The sequence below is a fragment of the Canis lupus genome, chromosome 32 (genome assembly GCF_011100685.1).
Source record: "Canis lupus familiaris isolate Mischka breed German Shepherd chromosome 32, alternate assembly UU_Cfam_GSD_1.0, whole genome shotgun sequence".
Taxonomy (NCBI): Eukaryota; Metazoa; Chordata; class Mammalia; order Carnivora; family Canidae; genus Canis; species Canis lupus.
Window position 1 is genome coordinate 24,523,036 of NC_049253.1, and position 22,790 is coordinate 24,545,825.

Genomic DNA, 22,790 nt, shown 5'->3' on the forward strand with positions numbered 1-22,790 from the left:
ATGATGCTACTTAGGATAAATGCCAATGCATATTGTGAACCTCCAAATAGAGATGCAGTATGTCACATTCCTTATGATCATTTATCACAAAGCCTAGTTTTTTCATATTGCTTACTAATATTTCCCAATTTAATCTTTGTAATAGTTATGGTTATCAGATGACAATATTTTAACCACAAGAAGTATTATAGGAACTGATGTTGGTTAAGAGGTCTGTCTCTCTCTCTCTCTCTCTCTGTCATGCACACACACAAAATCATAGGAAACAAGGAATCAGGAATTGAATTAAGTATTTCTCTGTAAAATGAGCTTCATGAGAATAGGGGGCGCTCATTGTTTGGTGGTCACGCATGGAGTACCATATATCTACGGTATGTTCCTAAAAGGAACAAGACTTCAAGAGTAATGCAAGATCTCAGTGATATGAACTTAGAGTCCTGAAGCAAGTGTGGTTTCTGCCAAACCTAACTGATATGTGGCACGCTGATTTAGGTTGTACTTTTACCCATCCTCAGGATGAGGAATTATATTAGCCTTCACATGATCTAGTCATGAGCAGTTATAGAAGGCAGAGGCAAGGAAAATGAGGTGGCTGATGACTGAAAAAAGATCCAGGGATACTACTGTGACTATAGTATTGAAAATACTATTGTGACTTCAGGAAAATACTAAGACTGTATGCAGAATATTGTGAATATATAGTTGAGTCAGGGAATCCAAAACTTTCTTGTGGTTTTCAATATAACCAGTGACCTAAAATAGTAAAAAATCTTCCAGGTACATAAAACCCTCCTCCTTTTTTCTGACAGCAATATCAACAATTGCCTTCAGCAAAACAATCTGGAAGAAAATTGATCTCTTTTAGAGTTCTCTGGCAGAAGATGAGCAAACAATCTCTTTAAGCACCGGGTAGTACTGGTAGAAAATACATAGTAACTCTTCCAACAACAAGAAGAAATATTTTTAAAATACTGGTCCACAAAAGAAGGAGAATATTGAACTCCTGAATTAGTCAAGAAAAATTTTATGTATGCTACAGACTTTAAAACTCTATTTTTTTTAACAATTTTATTTATTTATTTGATAGAGAGAGCACAAGCAGGGGGAGTAGAAGGCCAAGGGAGAACGAGAAGCAGGCTCCCTGCCTGCTGTGCAGGGGCTCCAGCCTAGGAGCCTGGGATCGTGACCTAGGCTGAAGACACCTAACTTACTGAGCCACCCAGGGGCCTCAAAACTCTATTAAAAATATTTAAAAGCCCCATTCAAAATTGAGAAATTGCGTAAATAGGCAATCCATCATCTCCATGTTCCAGTAATTATTTCTGCACAATATTAAGTCATAATATTAAGATAGTATCCACAAGAGATCGCTTTCCATTTAAATTTCCGTCTTCCTTTCTGTCCACAAAGTATACCCTTTCTGCTCCTGGGCACAGCTAACACAATATGGCTTAGTCTCCCATTTATCCCGGTCTAATACACTCGTCAGCCATGAATTGTCAAGGAAAGTAAACTTTGATAAATATTCCTGTCTTTTGTTCAATGAAGGATAATTGGGAGTTATGATCAGGGCTTGTAAAAATACACTTCATAAAGTATCTCATTCTCTGCATACTTGCCTTCTTTTATGCAGAGTTGCTTTCACTGTTTTGTCCTTTATAATATCTCCTACACAAAATAAAGATATAATTAAAGTATTTGGGGTACATAAGAAGGAAAATAACAGAATTTGTCATTTCTAGATATTTCTAGGTATGATCCCTTAATTTCTATTACATCCTCTTTTACTTTTAAGATTTATTTACTTATTAAGAAAGAGAGAGGAAGAGAGAGGTGGGTGGAGGGGCAACGAGGGAAGGAGGGAGACTCTTAAGCAGGCTGTGCACTCAGCAGGGAGCCCAATGTGGGGTCTGATTTCATAAACCTGAGGTCATTACCCTGAGATCATGACCTGAACCAAAACCAAAAAATGACACCTAACCAACTATATCACCCTGGAGCCACTCTATTACATCTTCTTTATTCCTGGAGTTGAAATATTGTTTAGGACAGTGAGAAACACCATATTTTTGAGTACCTCAAGTTATACATGGCTTAAACAATTGAACTGAGATATTAAGTCTACATAAGGAGATAAATCACTATCAAGTATTTTAAACTCATGGCTCCAGTTTACTTTGAAATTGTATATTCCACTAAAAATGTCTGATCTAATAGGTTTTGTTAAGAATACTACATGTGCAACTGAGAAATAAATGAAACATAGATAGGTATCTTCCATTTTACCTTATAATCAGTACCAAATTAATCACTGACATATAGTGTGAATAATTTTTACATCAAATTTGTAAATATGACAAAAATATCTAAATACCTCAATTAAATTTTGTAGTCCTCCATAGCATTGTCTGCTTTTTCTTCCCTGATACCTAGAAAATTAGTCATAATATTTTGTACAAATTTAAAATTATTCAATAAACAGTATATTAAACAGGTTTTTTTTAAATACATAGTTTCTTGTGAGCAACTTTTAATACATACTTTATGAAGCAAGACAGATTTCATTATTATTTAGTGCTACAGAAAAGTCTTAATATCTAAATAGGGATTAATTTAAGAATACTTATCTTTTGCTTTGAAATATTTTCTTTATGCTACTACCTGATTTTCCTTCTCAAAGATTTTGTTTTTGCTGCCAGCAATGCTAAAGTACATAATAGCTACATTCTAAAATTAATTCCCATGTATTTCCATAACATATCTTTGTCATTATTTTGCCACTACTAAAATAGATAGTGTTGACAGTTTAATCTTTAATTGTCATACATTTGGACTTTAAAATTAATACTATAGTTCTAGCTTTTCCTTAAGGAATATACTATAGAATACATAGTAAATATCACTTTGATGATCACATTAGCAATGCCCTCAGTATCAATGAACTGAGTATGAATACAGAATAAGTATCCTCAATAAAATCTAGCCTGTAAATCATAAAGGAATCATGATAAAGTAGCAAAATGATAGATGTGCTTCCTAGTTAGGTTGCAACAGTTAAAACAACAAAAACAACAAAAGATAGAGATTATCATTTTGAAAACAATTTGATCTTGTTGCAGAGTTTTACCTGGAGGGTATCATTGATCAGAATATCATACAAAACTACTACCACATAAAAATGAATTTTAATTGTCAGATCACAAAGCAAGTCTCTGTGGGGTGTGTGGTGGGGGGGTGGTATTTCACAAAGGGCGTATTTTATCTACTGAAGTACTGGAAGACTTATTTCAAGGGTAAATCAGCTATTTATATATAACACACGACAAATTGTTTCATTTTCTTTCTTTAACTCTTTAGGGCCCAGACGACATGCCACCTCAAAATGTGCCACAAAGACATATCTATTATTTTGAATTAAAGTTACTTAAGTAATAGTCAGTGCAAGAAGAACACTCTATCCTTTACCCAGAAAGCAGAAAATAAATTTCCCACATGAAAGGTACCCTCACTGTACCAGGAGGTAAAGAGACATCCTTATTAACCAGAGAAAGAGAATTTAGAGCCAAGAAGACTGAATAAACAAATCTGGTTACTTTTACTAATTTACTACCCCAGCTCAAATTCTGTTCGGATTTGGCTTTACTTTTTTGAAGCTTCCAAATATAAGTTTTCCTTGTCTTGCCAATTCATCACAGATTTATGTTTCTTTATTTAAAATATATAAAAGTTGCCCGTCTTGGTCATTTGCAGAGAGGTCTCAATTTTATTGTGTGGCTTCAGTAAACATGTAATTAAACTTTGTTTTTTCTCCTGTCAATCTGCCTCATGTCAATTTAATTCTTAGATCAGGCAAAGGTATATAGTAAGGTAGAGGAAAAATTTTCCTCTCCAACAATTCAGTCTTCACAATTGAAAACAAAGGATATGCAAAAATAGGACTATATTTACATAAACATTTAGGTATTTTAATTTGTTTTTAAATCAAATTTATAGAAACCTAATCATTCAGGAGCTCTAAGTACTGCCAAATGCCTAAACTTTTACAAATACAAATAAATGATATTAATCTTTTTTTTAAAACACAGATGAAAAAACTGCAACAAAGAGCTATAGTTTACAAATCCCATAGCTGCTTTAAAGACTGCACATCATGACTTCAGTTTTTATTATAATATCAACACAGCTACATCAAACTAAAGATAACTTTAGAAAAAAAGCGATTTTTTTCCTTATCTCGGATTCTGTAAGAATGTCTCTATTCTTTATAACTACAAGTGATCCTCTGTTCCCACAAATAAAAACCTAATGTAAAAAACAACTAAGCATTTAAATATTTTAAAAATTCACCAAATGGCAAACAAATACTAACGATGTATAGAAACTACCCAAATATCTATTTACTCATACAGCTATTTCCACAAGTGGTCAAAATTTTTATTTATAGCCAAAGAGGTATGTGATATCAAAGGGCAGCCTAAATAAATTTATTACAAATGCTTATGAGAATGTTTCTAACACTAGATGTTCTAAAATATGACATTTGAACTGGCCTATATTTTCAACAGATATATTTTTGTATTTTAGAGGACAAATCAAATATGAATTACCTAACATCATTAAAGTGAGAAGCCTCACTTGATGATCCAGGCTTCTTTCACAGCCCCCGCTCTACCCTTTGGACTGCTTCTAAGGCCATTTCTAGAATGCCTGAAATGTATCATGGATCTCTATAGTCACTATCATTAAAATCTCAAGAGTTTTTTATTAGTTAACAATGAAAAATACCTAGACACTTAGTAGCTTGAAGCATCTTCTTGACTCTCTCTGCAGTTTTACTAATATACCAGTCGAAACATCTGTATGGCTCCCGATTATTTGTATGCCTCCAAGTAACTCCTCCCAATATTAATATGTATAACATTAGCTATAGAAAAAAATAGAAATTCGTGATCAATGGCTAAAAGAATGTAGAACTATGTTGTGAAGCTTTACTCCACATAAATCCCTCAAAGACCCCCCACATCTGAGAGGATAATGAGTCTACTTTGTCTGAGGTGCTTTTATGTGGACTAAAGGTATAAAAATGACAAAAATTCACAAAAGTTCTAACAGAGTTACAATCTAGTTGAGATTCTAGTGTCACTTCACACAAATACCCTCATTCCAACTACAGTATCATTCTTCATCCCTTTTCTTTAATGCTTGAGATAATACTTTGATTAAAGAAAGAGTTCATCAAGTAATGAACTTAGAGACTGTGTACTAAGATACCATTAAGATAGAATAACATACTGCATTTGGGAGAAAGAAAGGAAATAAATTTGGTTACATTTTAACAGCTACTAGAAACAATGTGTATACAGGCTTAATATATAATTAAACATTAAGAAAATACTCTTGGTTTTAACGAGATATATTATTTGGAAACAAGCTCATAGGTGACAGATAAATTTTATAAATCCATTTTATAGTGAGCCTTCAAATAACTCAGGCAATAAATCAAGCATCATTAGGAGGTGGCAGGGGTGAGGGGAAGAAGGAGAATGGGAAGGGAGAAAGAATAGAAACACAGACAGTAAATACTGTATCTCAGATCAGTACAACTAAAAGGATCAGAAAACATCCGACTATTCAGAACAGTGGAGAATTAATCACTTTATCCTTTAGTCATTTTAAGGGGCCTTCATGTATTTACCTTGGAATATACTTCAAAGCCCTCCAGGAATAAGTGGAAGACAAAATGCTGAACTGAAATTATTTTTAGGAGTAAGGCAGAATTGAGATCACAGGTACATTTTAACAACTTCTAACTTTTGTCTTTGGAACTTTGATATAATGCTTAATAATTTAGACTTGTAAAGTATAATACTTAAAAATTCAGAATTTCAGTATATACCATTTTCAAAAATTTCAGTTTATTAGGAAGATTTGCTCTAGAGCTATCTAATAATGTTCATGTCTATCTCCTACAATAACCAAAATGTATGATAAAATGAAGGAACTGATTTTCTAGAAGAATGTAGCAGTGTTTTATATATGTATATGAAAAATATTATATACATAAATATGCATACTTGCACACTCACATAGGAAAAATAAAAACAATTATGAAATAAGGGTCATCCCTTTTTAAATTTGAAAGTTATTTTACTTCACAGACACATATTTTAATTCTTCATAAGTAAATGTCATTGATGAATCCTATAGAATTTTTTCTCAATAATTTCTTTTAATTTCCCATAGCATATATCTATATTGACTCAAACTTTAAGTGCATATTAACTGACTTTATACCACTTATCTAAATTTTTTAACCATTCTTTTTCATTAAAATCACTAATATGATGTATAAGAGACTGAAAAAGGCTAAAAAGACAGTAATCGGGTTTATTAATGGCTACACCTAACACACTGAGAAAGCCCACTGTAGTCTTGATTCAAAACTTTCCTTCTTCCTCCCCTGCTAGACTCTGCAGTTGCCACATAGCTATCCAGCCAGCACATTCTCACTCCCTTTTGTATGGGTGTTACACTGTTGCCATGGATATAGTTATCACTACATTATTTCAGTTCCTCTTTTAAAACATTTTTTCTTCAACCTCAGGAGAACACATAATGTCATAGACTCAATATAGTCACTTAATAGAATTTTAAAAATACACAAAAATTCTACATCCCTGAAATCATTTTAATCATAGCAAGCTATAAATACTTTCAAACTATAAATGTGGAAACATCTACCTACTACATTTCTAATACTAATGGAATGTTCACTGACATACAGACATTACACAGACCCCAAAAAAACCATTTAAAATTTTTTATTTTGATTTAGGAGGGAAAAATCATTAAAAAACCTGAAAAAACAGTAATTAATTTCCAGTCTACAGAAACCCTGTTCTTCACTGTCTTTATTATTTCCAATGGCTGTCTAAGAAAGAAAAGTGGAATGCTAAACAGTCACTACCAAACTTAAAACCACAGGGTAGATTTTAGAACACAAGAATAAGAGCAAATAAAGCTTTATCCTAGGTGACAAATGAGCCAGAGTTCAATTCAGATTTGAGAATCAATTCACTGATTTTCCAAGTCAAATTTTTCACACGTTGAAATTAAGCTCCACAGCACTTCCTTTTATGGTGGTGGTGAATTCTCTTTAAAGCTTGCATTAGAATAAAGCAACTTCAGCATTGTGGTGAAAATGTGTGTTGCCCAAAAGAATTCACTGAAGCAGATACAAAAATGAATCAGTGACACTAGTATAGTTAGGTGCCAATACCTTCTGGATTACTGGCATTGCAGAAAAGAAAAAAAAATCCACCTTTTTTATATGACCATAAAGTTCACATAGTAGTATTAGTTAGTTGTCAATCTATCTTCCAGGAATCAAGAAAAAAAATTGTCATTATTCAGTTGATAATACAGCACAACTACTAGAAAAACTATCCAACACATGTGGTAGCCCACTTGTCTCCAGATATAAAGTACATACTAGACGGAACAGAAATGATGTAGAATACAGGTGAAAAGTAGATTCTGAAGCCAGATGGTTAGGTTCAGATCCTAGCTCAGAAACTCAGTCACTGGGTAACCTTAGGTGAATTTATTAACTTATTGATGCCTTAGTTTTCTCACCTGTATGTAGGGATAATAATAGTTACCAATATCAGGTTATTGTGAAGATTTTATTACATTACATGCATATATAAGGTTCTTAGCATTGTGTCTGGAACCTAAATCTCAAGAGTGTTATACTATACAAATTTCCAGGAAAATTAATAGGTTAATAGTGGAGGGGGGAAAAAGGCTTTCTAGTTACAAAGTAATGAGTATCTAAGAATTCTTATCTTTGATGTTTTGCAAAACATATCATATAGTGATTATTGTGGGTTTGTGGATGAGGTGTAATGTCATATCTGCCATTTTAGTTATATAACTGAATTAGTTGGGATCCCTGGGTGGCGCAGCGGTTTGGTGCCTGCCTTTGGCCCAGGGGTGATCCTGAAGACCCGGGATCGAATCCCACGTCAGGATCCCGGTGCATGGAGCCTGCTTCTCCCTCTGCCTGTGTCTCTGTCTCTCTCTCTCTCTCTGTGACTATCATAAATAAATAAAAATTTATTTAAAAAATTTTAACTGAATTAGTCAAAATGCTAACTGAAAAAGCTGATTTTAGGTAAAGAAAATACCACCCTGAAGAGTGAATTGTTATGAACCAGAAATAACTATAACACATGATTCCATATTTTTAATCACTTTACATATTTTACATTATGAAAACCTAAATTAAAAAGAAAGACTTTTAACCAAGAACTGATTTGTATTAATATACAAGTATATTTTTCCCAGAATACTTAAAGCTGCTAACAAATATACATGCAACATAAGTCAACAAATATTCTTAAAATAGGTGGAAAATGGGAATTTGGAGCCAAATCAAATATTCAGAGATGGGGGTGAGAAACTTCTTGTGAATACCTGGTATGATTTAACCTTCACTAAAACTCTATGATACAAATTCCACAAATTCCAGATAAGAAAAATGAAGCTCAAAAAGACTAAAAAAAAATTGTCCTCTTGCAGTTAGTGAACAATTTCTTCAAAAATAAATATGCTAAAGAACCAAGGATTTTTTTTCATTTAGAATAGAAATGTTATGTTTGCAGTAGATGTTTTCTCCTAAACTGTATGATCTTACAATGATGTCATTATACTAAAAAACAAAAAAGTCAAGTACCCTCTATGTATATAACAAAGGGTTAAATGATAACAAAAAAATGTAAAAAGCATTCCAAGTATCAGTGGTAGTAGCTCTGCTACTGTTACTAACAATCAAGGGCAGATATTATCACATTAAAGATCAACACTTTTGAATCTATATTGTATACTAACGGTTTTTCACATAATTAGATCATTTTTAAGCCATTTGACAAGGTTGCTCAACATAAACAATATTTTCGTCTCCAAAGCAGTACGTAAAGGATTATTATTTGTGTAACCTGGCACTTCTGCAATCATACCTTAGGGATGGCTTAAAAGACAATTTAAGACCTGTATATAATTAAAGAAACTGAATAAATAAAATTTTATTAGATGCCTGTAAGGCTATTAAAATAAGCTCAGGGCGGCGGGGGGGGAGGGGAAGCTCTAGGGATATTTCCAATCTTTTCCTGTGGGGATGATCAGTTTCTAACAGTGCAAGAATAGAAAATAGCATCACGAGAGGCCTCAGGAATTCACAACACTTGAGTAACTCCAATACATCTCTACTCAGTCTTCCTTAGTCTTCCATTTCTCTCCAGAGCCAATAATGACCATATTACACATGATCATAGTTTATCTTTGTGTAAAATAATAGGTTATCAGGGTGCCTGGGTGGCTCAGTGGGTTAAGCATCTGCCTTCAGCTCAGGTCATGATCTCAGGGTCCTGGGATCCAGACCTACATCAAGCTCTCTGCTCAGTGGAAAGTCTGCTTCTCCCTCTCTCTCTGTCCTTCCCTCCTGCTTGTGCTTGAGCATTCGCGCCCACAAGCACACTCTCTCCCACAAATAAATAAAGTCTTTAAAATAAAATAATAGAATACTTCCCAATCCCACCATATCTCTCCATTATAAGATTTAATCATTGAAATTTAATTTGTATACAGTAGATCTTTAATTTTTTAAATTATGTTTTTAGCAATCATATCTTCGGATAAAAGTTCAAAATACATAAGCTTTTTAAAATTATGATTAGAGTCTTTCAGGGAGTTATATTATTTCTAGAAAATTTTAACAAAGTCTAAATCGAGTGAACAAAAGCATCCAAACAGCTATTAGCATCATGTTGGATTCATTATACACGTGACTGAAACCCAAGAGAGATGAAAAGAATTGTGAACCTAAGGAAAACTATCAGATAAAAAAATTAATGTTTTAGCATATATTAATCACATCAATAATTACAGAAATAATCATATAAATACACATTTAACTATTTCATTTGAAAATTAAATATAGTTGGTATTTTGCATGAATAAGCATAATAATAATCTTATTATTCTGGTGACAAAACTTTTTTTAAGAATGGGAAAGCAAACTTTCTTTAAAAAGAACATAATTTTAGCCTAAATATAAATAGGTTCCAGAGTTATTTTCCTTAGGAAAGTATTAATAATTATTTCTTAAATTATAAGTAAATAAGGACATAAAAAAGACACTAATTGTTTTTAATTTTAGATAAATGAAGATAAATACACAGAAACATACTTGGTTTATGGACATATGAATATATTTTATAACTGAGATTACTAGACATGAGGTAAATATTAGGCAGCATTAACATATAGCAAATAAAATGTTTTGATTCATGTTTATGGTGTCAATTAAGTGTAAGTCACTCTACTCAACATCTTTATGATAAATTAAAATGGTGTGATATTGGTCCAACTTGGTAAAAATTAACAAGTATTTATTTATTATAATTTCAATAATTTCAATAAATAACAAGTATTTATTATAATTTCAAAAAATTTAATTTTTTCAAATCCGAAAAGAATAAAAAATTCTAAGATTCTTTGCATATACTAAATTATATAGGTGAACTCTGTGTATGTGTGTATACATAAATAAGTTACTTTATTGTAAAGATAGATTCCCAGCAAATGTTTGAGTCAATGAATACAGTAAATATAAATAGTTGGCTCGTTTGAAATAATTTGAACATTCAACATAGTGTGAAAAATAAAAGCTAAATGAGGATTTAATTGTATTAGGTAAAGGAGCTACCCAATGATAAGCTATCAGAGAAAATTCCTCAAATGGTGATACCATCATCAAACCAACATTCTTTTCACATGTACCCAAACATGTTAAGCCAGTCCTTTAAATTACAACCACCCATATAATGCACAAATATTAAAAAGAATGTCTAAGACTAGTTTGAGTCAATGTTTAGTAATTTAATGTTTAATCTTTTGACAACATTTAATTTTATCTACAGGGCTGAGGTGATTACTTAAAATCTTTTAATTTTCAGTTTTTGATATCCAACAAGTTACCTTGAGAAGTCATTCAACTTCTCTAGGTCTCCTTTTTTTCCTAATATCTATGAAAAAACTTTTTAAATAATTTCTAAACCATTTCCAATTCTAAAATTATATGATTTAATATAGTAAAGGATAGTGATTATTGGTGCACCTCAGGTATTTAAGTAAATGGAAGAACAACCTCAAAACTGTACTACAAAATTCTAATAATCACATATATCAAAAGGCTGGGTAAAAATTACAGTCATTATTCAGAGACACCTGGGTGGCTCAGTGGTTAAGCATCTGCCTTGCGCTCAGGGCGTGATTTTGGAGTCCCCGGATAGAGTCCCACATTGGGCTCCCTGCATGGAGCCTGCTTCTTCCTCTGCCTATGTCTCTGCCTCTATCTCTCTCTCTCTCTCTCTCTCTCTCTCTCTGTGTCTTTCATGAATAAATATTTTTTTAAAAAAGTGATTATTCATAATACAAAATTCTTATCCTTAGAACATCATTTTAACTTGGCTTCCTAAAAAGGTATTTTCTTTAATCCCTTTAAAATATTATTTAATTTACAGCATTCTAATCTGAATATAGCTTTTTAGGATCATAAACCAAAACCATTTTCTTTTAAACTTGAGGGAAATACAGACCTAAGAAGGTCAATCATGTAGCCTAAAATCATAAAAGACCAGAGCTAGAAGCTTCTGGATTCTTTAAATTCTAGACCCATCCACAATTTACATTTCCAATAAAATGCTGTTTTTTTAATGATTACTAGGCTGGGCATCTTTTGTTCTGACTAATAAACATGTTAAACATGAAGTCTGTGAATTTTGTTAAATGAGAAATTCTTTGGTGTGACTGTGATTAAGTAGAAGTTATCTTTGTCAAATGAGAATGACTGACTCTACTGTTTTTTTTTTTTATTTAATTAGTTTTTTACCACTACTAAAAAGTCACTAATAACAATTCCAGTAAAGGAAGATAGAAGTCAATGTTTTCTCTTGATAATTTTCACTTATAAAAATACAGCACAGCTAAAATTATAGAACACAGCATTTAAGTCATTTTAGAAACACTTTAGAGTGAGCACTTTTATAAGAGAAGGTAAAAATTAAACACTAGAATTCATTTCACAAGGTTATCTTCAACAACAGAATATGCCGAGAAAATAAAAATATAAGACCACTTGAAAGAAATCCAATTGAATCAAAATATTCTTTTTAAAAAATTATATGCGTTTGGCATTGTCCTGTATGAGGAATTATAAATTATAAAGTTGAGATGTTGTCATGTAAGTGCAAAGGAGCTCAACTTTAAGCTGGTCCAAACGGGAAATAAGTCTTCCAAGGACTGAAAACGCCTCTTCTATATAGCAATTGTGCTAAAGAGAACTCAGACTCCAGGGAGAACATGATGGACAGCTGGGTGTATCAGCAGGTGTAGAAGAGCTGCCATCTCAATGAAGTTTGTTGATATTTTTCTCAGGTGAAGTAAGGCTGATAACTACTAGAAGCATTTCCTAGTGAGGACTGGGGCTCTCTATAGAAATCAACTGATGAGAGACTTCGACTAAAATGCTATCCTTTGAGCAAATGCACGAGTTGACTTTTACTATTAAAAAGTAGCACCAAGCTGCCTCATTAGGAGACAAAAAAGGAGCAGGCCAAGTTCATCATGTAACACAGAGGAGAATGTACTTAAATGAAAACTATCTTCTTAACCATATGTTTAAGGTTAATCCAAGTTCCTCAAAATAAGGAGATATCTTATAAGGACCCAAGGAATCTATCTTTTATCTTCTTATAATACACTACACAGGTTAGGTTCAACAGAGTTTTCAATTAACCTCTTACCTTCATAAAATTCAGATATATAAAAACCTGCTATGTAGTAGTACATATTACTACCCAGACTATAGAGTTTCTATATTTCTATCAGTTGGAAGTTTCAAAATATTAGTATATTAGTGGGAAGAGTATGAATTCTATAATCTGTTCGTTTGCTACACATATATATTTTTAACAGAATACAGAATTCAGACACTAGCAATAATTGCCTTTTTTTACTCATTATTTATCTAAGAAATATCTAAGAACTATAAATACTGATGACTCCTGAACAATACAGGTTTAAACTGTGTGGGTCTGGGACAGCTAGGTGTCTTAGTGATTGAGGGTCTGCCTTCAGCTCAGGGCATGATCCCAGAATCCGGGATCAAGTCCCACATCAGGCTCCCTGTAGGAAGCCTGCTTCTCCCTCTGCCTATGTCTCTGCCTCCCTCTCTCTCTCTCTCTCTCTCTCTCTCATAAATAAATAAAATCTTTTAAAAAGTGTGGGTCCACTTTTATGTGGAGTTTTTTTCAAAAACTCAAATACAATACTGTAAATATACTGGCTCTACCTTACCATTTTCTTAATAACATTTTCTTTAGCTTACTTTACTGTAAGAATGTAGTTTAAAATACATATAGCATACAAATCACGTTAATCGTTTATGTAATCAATAAGGATTCTGGTCAACTGTAAACTAATAGTTAAGCTTTGGGGGAGTCAAAGTTACACATGGAGTCTCAACTATAGGCACCCCTAAACCTCATGTTATTCAAGGATCAACTGTATATCTCTCTACGTGTATCAATTTCCCCCAAAATTCTACATTTTCATAGAGGAAAATTCTAATAATATGTTTTTAAATTATTAACTGGCATACAACCCTATTAATTTTATGTGTACAACATAATAATTTGATATACATCTATATTGCAAAATGATCACCCTAATGAGTTTAGTTAACATTCATCACCACTTGTAGCTACAAATTTTTCCTTATGATGAAAACTTTTAAGATTGGCTCTCTTAGCAACCAGTAATAGTCATGTTTAATTAAGTTGAATAAAAATCACTGTTACTTTTTTCGTGTGTAGGGAGAAACATATTGTATGTGCCCTGAACCACTTATTCAGAATTACTCAATTTACATTACAAATTCTTGTACCTAACAGATGACAATCGGCAATTTAGTAAAATACACAGTTACAGCAACAATGTACCTATATTTATCTTGTATTTCTTACATATTGCAATCAATTGCATATTCATCAGACATTTTTCTAGCATAGAGGTACAACTATCTAATACATCTGGATTGCAAAAAAGGTGCAGCCCATTTCACAATGGACACCAAATGTGAAAGATGAGAGGACAGGAAGGAGAGAGCATTGAATATCTATTAATTTGTCATATTCTCCACCATTCCAAAGTAAATGAAGAAGGGTACAACAAGAAAAGGTGTTCAATATCATTCCTTCTCTCTCATTCTTTCTTATTTATGGCACATAAGGCAAAAACAAATGGAGAGTTCTAAAGCATGGTATGGTATTAATTATGGTATTAATCAGGATCTTTGTTTTTCTCTCAACAAAATGAACACAGAGCAGTTGAACCTTGATTTTGTAGAAGATATGAAAATTTTCAATCTTTACACACTAAATCCACGTAAGGATACCTAATATGAAAAGGTGCAATGAATATATAGCCACACACAAATTTTATGGGCTGTGACAGTTTTTAGTACATATTTTTATCATCTGCAAATTTCTACAAAAGTTTAGTCACGTCCATGAAATTCTGTGATCTCATTAGCATGATTCTTTGTTCCTCTTGCAAATTTTATGCATTAGAACTCAACATAAAATAAAATTATATCAAACTGAAGCTCCAGAAAAAGAGAAACAAGTCTTCTCTGAATTTTTTTAGTAAATACTGCACCAGTATATATTATGGAAAAATAAATAAAATGCAAATTTTTAAATACATAAGAAAAATAAATAGGAAAAGCTGACACTTTCGAGGAAAAGGCTGATATGGAACATAGATCCAAATAAATGACTTTGCTTGGAAAACTTTACCAATTCGCAGATAATGGAGATGCAAAAAGTAGTCTGGCCTTTTAATAAAATATCAGCATTGACTTAGCAATGTTTTTTTCCCATAACTCTCTGGTGCAGACTCCATAATCTTACATATACTACTATATAATTCTATTCATTCAAAAACAATAGTTGCTCATCTGGAGAATATATTTGCCAGCTGTGGCATCTGGCCCAATGTCTTGTGAATAAAACAAAAGTTTTGTCATTTTAATCACCTCTCAGAGTTTAGGTCCTTCCAGTGATTTTAAACAAACGAATTAAAGATTATTTGAACAGTATGGATAATAATGAAAGAGTGTCATTCATACAACCCCACTTCTCTTATTTATTGTTATGATTTTAGTCCTTAACATAGTGCCTGTTTCATATTACTTAAGATATACTTGAACAAATATGTACTTGAACATACATTTAATATACTGTGGACCCTCTATTGGTCCACAGTGCCACAGATGCAGTTAGAATGTTGAAGGAAAAATTATGTCCTAAAGTATATTTTCCTTAAATGCATTGAAAGATGCACTCTACATTGTTGTGGCTGCCTTTCATTTCATCAGAGATTGCTTTACTCCTGAACATCCTTCTCCTTGCTCAGTCATTTATTCTCTTATAAGGTAGTATTCATTTTATGTAAACCTGTCTCATATGTCAAATACTAACAGTATCTATTGTATGAATGAATGTCTTGCAGATTTGTAATCACATTTCTGATTTTACTACACAGTTCATCCTTAGTTATATTCAACCCACTGTTTATGGACTTTCAGAATTTTGCCTATTTCTCGCCCTTCATCCTATTATACCTTTAAGTGTTCCTTCTAAACATGTGCTCATTGTACAACTCCAAGGTAAGGCTTACTGTGTCCTCATCTCATCATCTCAGCCTGCGGAATTTACAACCCCGTGATGGGAACAGACATTAATGAAATAGGGAAACATGTTGTAGAGTTGGAAAATAATCCTGTTACACATGAAATCATTCCATCATGAAATATGCAATTAGAAGTACATGCTACTACATGTGAGAAAGAGAAAGCAGTCCCTGGAAGCTGGCCTTACACTATCAGGTAGGCCTTGATGTTGCTATAAGTTTGTCTGACCCTCACTGGTAGGTCATGGTGCTTGTTTAATGGAACATAAACATTTTCATAGAGCACCAACATCAGATGGGGCCACTCTATGACTGTAATAGGTCGAGACAAAATAAGACCACTCTGTAGAAATATTTGAGCACAGACAAAAATAAGAACATTGCACAAACTACAAAATTCTACATACATCCCCTATTGGGGCTATTATCAGTAACTGCTTAATCTTTACTAATGACAGCTTCAACTTTAATAAAATTTACTAAACCCAAGTACAGAATTACCTCTGCTTCCTGGCAGCATCCAATGCAAGAAAAGGACCACTGCTTGAAACTGCTCCCAAATTACCTAATACAAGTCCATATCACATAATATATCCTTTCTAACACCTTCTTAGTGAGCCACCCTATGATCCCTCATCTGTGTAGTCTCCCTTCCTGCAGTGCACCAATCAACCTGACTTGTTGGAATAAAAGTATGTTTCTGGTAGTTTTTGGCAAAAGGGCACTGACATATATTTTTGGGGTAACTATTAGAATTAAGTATCCTGGGCACCTGGTAGTTCAGTCGACTGAGCATCTGAGTCTTCATCTCAGGTTATGATCCCAGGAGCCCCACATGGTGGGGTGGGGGGAGGTTCTGCTAGCAGGAAACTGTTTCTCCCTCTCCCTCTCTGCCTGCTGCTCCCCTGCTTGTGCTCTCTTTCTCTCTGTCAAATAAATAAAATCTTTTAAAAAAACAGAATTAAGTAACTTCATTTATGAGCTAAAATTTTCTGGAGTATCAATTATATAATCTAAGAATATAATCTAATCTCTCAACCCATAAATTTATCTGAACTTCCCTTGTATATACAGGCAAAGTAGCTATCATATGAAAATGAAAATATTACATTTATATACATTTGTTAAGTGCCCCAAATACAGTGAACACAATACTTATTTTTAAAACCAGGTCATCACTCCATAGATATGTTTTTATATCTGTTATATGAAAAGAACCCATGAACAAATGTTTCATATTACTATTTATCATCAAGGGTTCTTTAATTGGCAAATATTTTGCATTAGAAAATATTTTCTTTGTTAAAAGAAGGAAAATAAATTTATTCTCTGCCTCTAATTATCAGAATAGTTCCCTCATTTACGAAATAAGATTGCTAGTCTACTTTCTTTCCTTCACACCCTTTAGGTCTATGTGGTTCTATGTAAGAATCCACAATTTTCCAGGATCCTAATCATACTCCCAACATCTGAAAATTTATTCAACATTTGTTAGCCCATATGGTCTGAATAAATTAGTTTTTGCAACATATTAATTAAATTGATATTGAACTTTGTCTGTAGTGAATGTAAGGATATTGCCAAAAATGACCCTGAAGCTGACACATGTTATAGGTACATGGTTCAGTCTACAGTGTTTAAAGTAATTAAGTCTGTCTTATAAACAAGCAGCTGCCCTTTGCCCAGAGCATCTGAGGGAAAATATTTGAAAAATTATCAAAATGTAAAGAGTAGGCAGCTTATATATATTTTTTCATCATAGTATTTAACATTGGAATGGTTTGGCTTTCAGGTAGGTCACCTTTTGATGTTCTTTCCACAGCTACAGACTACCTTCTTGTAAATTAAGGCCATTAGTTAACCATAGGAGAGTCTCTGTAAAGAGAGTATTTATGAGGGGACGCACTCATTCTTTACAATAGTGGAAAGTCTATTATTTTTTCAGTCAACAGAGGTAACTTTGCACCCAAAAGACATTATATCTTTACTATCATTTGCTATATTTTTACAAGCTATAACACTGGTTTATTATTTTGATCAGTAAAAGCTGATAAAAATGCTACTAATTTGGTCAAGTTTCTAGCACAATTATATACGGCTTACTTAATCAGTAGATATAAAATAAGGGGATAGAAGAGGTCCTCGTACAGGTTTTTGAGACCCTGTAAACTAATAAATGATTTTAATTTTTTATTGATTTATTTTTACAACTCATCCATTCAATTGAAACATGCCTTTAAAACTACCATAAATCTGTACCTACATATTAGTTTCATAGAATGATCAAAAGCTTAGGAATTGTTCACACTAGATGTGTCTTTATTAGAGTTGATTTTGCCTTCATGTCATATTTAACACCCTCTACTTTTCTAGTTCACTCTGCAGTAAAAAATGCTAGAATCATTAAATCATAGACTCTCAGTAGGATGAGACCTTAGAAGCCATCTAATAGAAACTCCAACCAAGTGCAATAATCTCTGACACAATGCCTCTTCACAGGTTTGTAATTAGATTATAAGCTCTTCATATGAGTTTAGGTTTCCCATAAACCAAAGAACTTAAAAATTAATCCACAGTGAATAGAAAACTAAGCTGTAGGCAAGTAATAAAATAAAAGTGTATAATATAATTCACAGCAAAGTGCATTTATTAAAACTTTAAATATACTGTTATTGTGTTGTTGGACCATTAAGTGCCAACATTACAGCACGAGACATGAGACATCACAGGGAGTCACCAATAAAAAGGCCCATAACATTTAAAAAGGCTCAGCCATAAATCCCTCCAGTGCCCCACCCCCTACCTCCCAATTATACTCCACCTCTAATCTCCATGCCCAAAATGACAGCATTCAGGACCACCACTGGACTAGAACTTCCAGGCTATCATCTTTGAATTTGTCTCATTACGTTCCAGGACAGGGCAACCAGATGACATACCCACCTGGGTATCTGGTATTACCTAGATTCTCAAGCCCATACTGCCTGAATCAGGCTAATACTACTGAAAGCCCCATCCTTCTTCCTATTCCAGCCCTTACATTTCTGAGTCTTCTTTATTCCCCCACTGTTGTTTCCAAATTATTATTCTACTTCCCTCTTACAAAACTCAATTTAACTCTGAGTTCACTACAACTGATTACCCCACCCTGTCCCTCACCTCTTCCTGTCAACTAGCACTCCTGGTCAGCGAGGATGATGGCACTATGTTTTTTTATTTTAACAGATCATCTTGAAGTCTGAAGGAGCTTGTAAGGAGACAAAACTAGAAACCTACTATAGTACAATGAGAGATAAGAGTAGCTTAAATAGTGATGCTAAAAGTTAAGACAGACCCAGTGGACAGATTTGCTTGTCACTTGCTCCTTTACAACCTATTCACTACAAAGAAGCAATTGGTCTTGTTTTAAATCGTATCATGTCATTTTTTTTGCCTCAATTATTAAAATCACTTTTAAATACATTTAGAGGAAAAGAATGAGTCTTTTTTTTAAAGATTTTGTTTATATATTGGACAGAGAGAGAGAAAATGCACAAGTAGGCAGAGTGGCAGGCAGAGGGAGAGGGAAAAACAGGCCCTCTGCTGAACAGAGATCTAGATGTGGGGATCAATCCCAGGACCCCAAGATCATGACCTAAGCCAAAGGCAGATGCCTAATCAACTGAGCCACCCATGTGCCCAAGTCTGTAAATAGTATATACATCAAAAGTGATCAGAACTATACATTTTCCTTCAATCTCACCTGTCCACAGTCCACGACAGTCTGCCACACTGGTATATTCCCTCTTTAACCCAGAGCAGTACTCTTTGATTGAACTACCCCCATTCTTTACACGACAAGTTCCCTTTCTATTATTAAAACCTCAAAGTTTTAAATATCACTCACTTCATTAACCACAAATGAAGGTAACCCTCTCTCAAATCATTCTCAATATCAGTGTATTCACTGCTTTCTTCCCAGCACTTAACAGTTTGTAATTTTATTTGTATACATGAAAAATATGTCATGATTGTTCTCTCTCCCACTAAAAGGTAAGACACAATTAACTCATGTCGTGGGAATAATGAGATTAGAAAACCAGGATTTGCCAACATCTTAATACATACTAATCAATTCAGGCAAAAATCACCAGTGGAAGCTAAAACTAATGGTTGAAAAATTAATTAGTAAGAGGACTATTACAAAGCACCACAAGTGCATAACCTAATAATGAGGAAATACCAGACAAACTCAAATTAAGGGATACTCTACAAAATTACTACAAATGTCAATGCCATGAAATATAAGAAAACATTCAGGAATGATTATAGATTAAAAGACTAAGAGATATGAAAAGTAAATGCAGGACAGGATCTTGGATTTTATTTTGCTTTAAAAGATAGTCTTGGAACAAATAACAAAATCTCAGTAAAGTCTCTATATTGGAGAATAATATCTTTTCAACGTTAACTTCCTGAGTATGCTAATTTTACAGCAGTTAATAAGAGAAATATACAACTAAGTATTTATGAGCAAAAGTGGCATGACATGTACAACTTATTTTTTAAAAGTTCTAAAACTATCTAAATATACATACACACAAACACATAGACAAAGACTAGTGCAAAGATAGTAAATGTTAACATTTGGGAAATATATATGAAGAGTGCCCAGGGATTTTTTGTTTATTCTTGCAACTTTTTCCAAATCTGAACTTTCATCAAAATAAAATAATAATAAAAAACAGTAACAACTCTTCAAGTAATATACTTTATTTTTAGTAAATATCTTTAAAAGTTATTTTTAAATTTCTCACTTTGGAGTTATATACATTTCTCATACTTTTATTAATTACAAAATGGGCTTTAACCCTTCCTTGAAACTATTTTCAAATTTTGCAATGTTTCTGAGGAGTATATCCTCAGTGGTAAAATGTTTTCATCATTGAAAAATGTATTTTGTTCCTATAAATAAGTAGAAATCACTTAACCTCTGGATTAGTAATCTGGAGAATATCATTTTTTGAGACATGAAAGAAATATAATTATAAAGCAATCAAGCTAAATGCCTGTACTTCTTATACAGATTATAAGCTATATTTATTATAATTCTAATAAAATGAAAACACTCTTGAATAACAGTAAAATTTTCAAGATTGATTCCCAAGGAAATAGATAATAATAGTAGTTAACTTTTTTGAGTAACTAATACATGGCAAGGACTGCATTAAAACCGTTAGATGAATAATCCTATTTATTCTTGCTAACTCTTATATATACTATTATTATGCCTCTATAGAGTAGAAAACTGAGGCTCAAATAAAGTTTTTAGTTTGCCAAATATTTTCCATCCAGCATGGAAACCCAGGAAATATAATGCCAAGTTAGAAATATTTAACCAGTGAATACCAGTTTATTTGCTCCCAAAGTGGAAAATAAAGCAGGTAACATGGAACAGTGAAAAGCATGGAGGAACTTAACTGTAAAAGATTGATGCTTAACTGGATGTTTAATTATTGGAACATAAATTTAACATTTCTGAGCCTGTTTTTTCATCTGCAAGAAGAATAAAGTATTTTACTGATGTTGTAATCAAGTTTTTAAATGAGATAATACAAAAAGAGAGAGGAAGCCAGTGGTCATAATATGTGATAGCTGATAACATTTATTATGAATTTAGGATTCATGAAGAGTTTTATACTTAATCCTTATAGTAATTCTTTGAAGTAGAAAATTTTATTATTCTCATTTGAAAACTGAGAAAACTGAGCTTTTGAAAGGTCAAGTGATTTAATAAGGATAGCAATGCTAGTGAGTAGCACAGATGTGATTACCACTTAGATCTCTCTGACTCCAGAATTATCCCTCTTTAAACACTACTTTATGCTCCTAATTTCTACTGGAAAGGCTAGCCACATAGCCACTATTCTTAAAGTGTTCATGAAAGGATGTTGTGAAAAACAAAATAGTAGGTTTTGAGCTAGTTTGGATAGAGATTTGAGTATCAGTTTTAAAATAGATTCTATATGTCAGTGGTATGCATTGTGCTCTATAGTTTCAGGATATTTGGGGCATCTTACCCCCAAGGCTAATGCATGTTTAGAACAGAAAAGAAGATCTTGATAGGCAAGTGAGTAGACACAGATCACTGCAGAAATCCATAGGAAAAAGGTAAAGGTCTTCCCTTTGTTTCTGAGCTCTCTTCTTCCTCTATTTCCACCACAAAGATCTACTCTCTACTTCTGCCAAACATTTGTGTAATACTCTCTGACTTTCCCAGAAGCTACAGTTATACTTTAAAATGCTCCAGTGTGCATATAAGGAAAATTATGAAAAAATATTACCTTGAGTTCAGAAATATAGTCTGATGATAGTAAGTCTTTGTATTCTTCTATAATTTTAACTCTTCTATAATTTGAATTGTTAAAGCCAATTTTATATCAATTTGTTAATTTAATAAGCATACAGATATGTGTGTGCATGCATATACACACACCCACACATATACATATATTGAGAGCTGACTTTGTGTCAGACATAATGTTAAGCCCCCCAAAAATGAATAGACCAAATCTCTAGTGCTGAAAAAAAATCACTGTATAATGTTAGTTTTGTATGTGTAATTGAATACAATTTCTTAAATGCTAAAAACCTTCGAACAAGTTACTTAATAACTCTTGGCCTCAGTTTGCTCATCTGAAAAATGACAATGATAACAGTACTCACCGTATAGATTTATAAGGAGTATAAAATGAATTAATACACAGAATGTCTCAAATACTTCTAGACACTCTCTCTCTCTATATATATATATACACATATATATAAATAACTCTTCCCTCCTAATTCTATTCCTTCTTTATCCGCACTGACATTCAATCACAAAGACCATTCTACACTAAATGTTTGAGTAGGAAAAGATAAATGGAGGGGTTATGGTATGTTGGAGAGAAGGAGGTCATAAAGCAGGGTCTAGAGAATGAAAGAAAAGACCT

General features: G+C 32.9%; 1 protein-coding gene across 3 annotated transcripts in view; it reads right to left on the reverse strand.

The window, feature by feature from the left end:
- The window catches only part of GRID2 (glutamate ionotropic receptor delta type subunit 2), a 1,471,756-nt gene that overhangs the window by 1,386,862 nt on the left and 62,104 nt on the right, over positions 1 to 22,790 (reverse strand). The gene's annotated exons all lie outside the window — the stretch shown is intronic.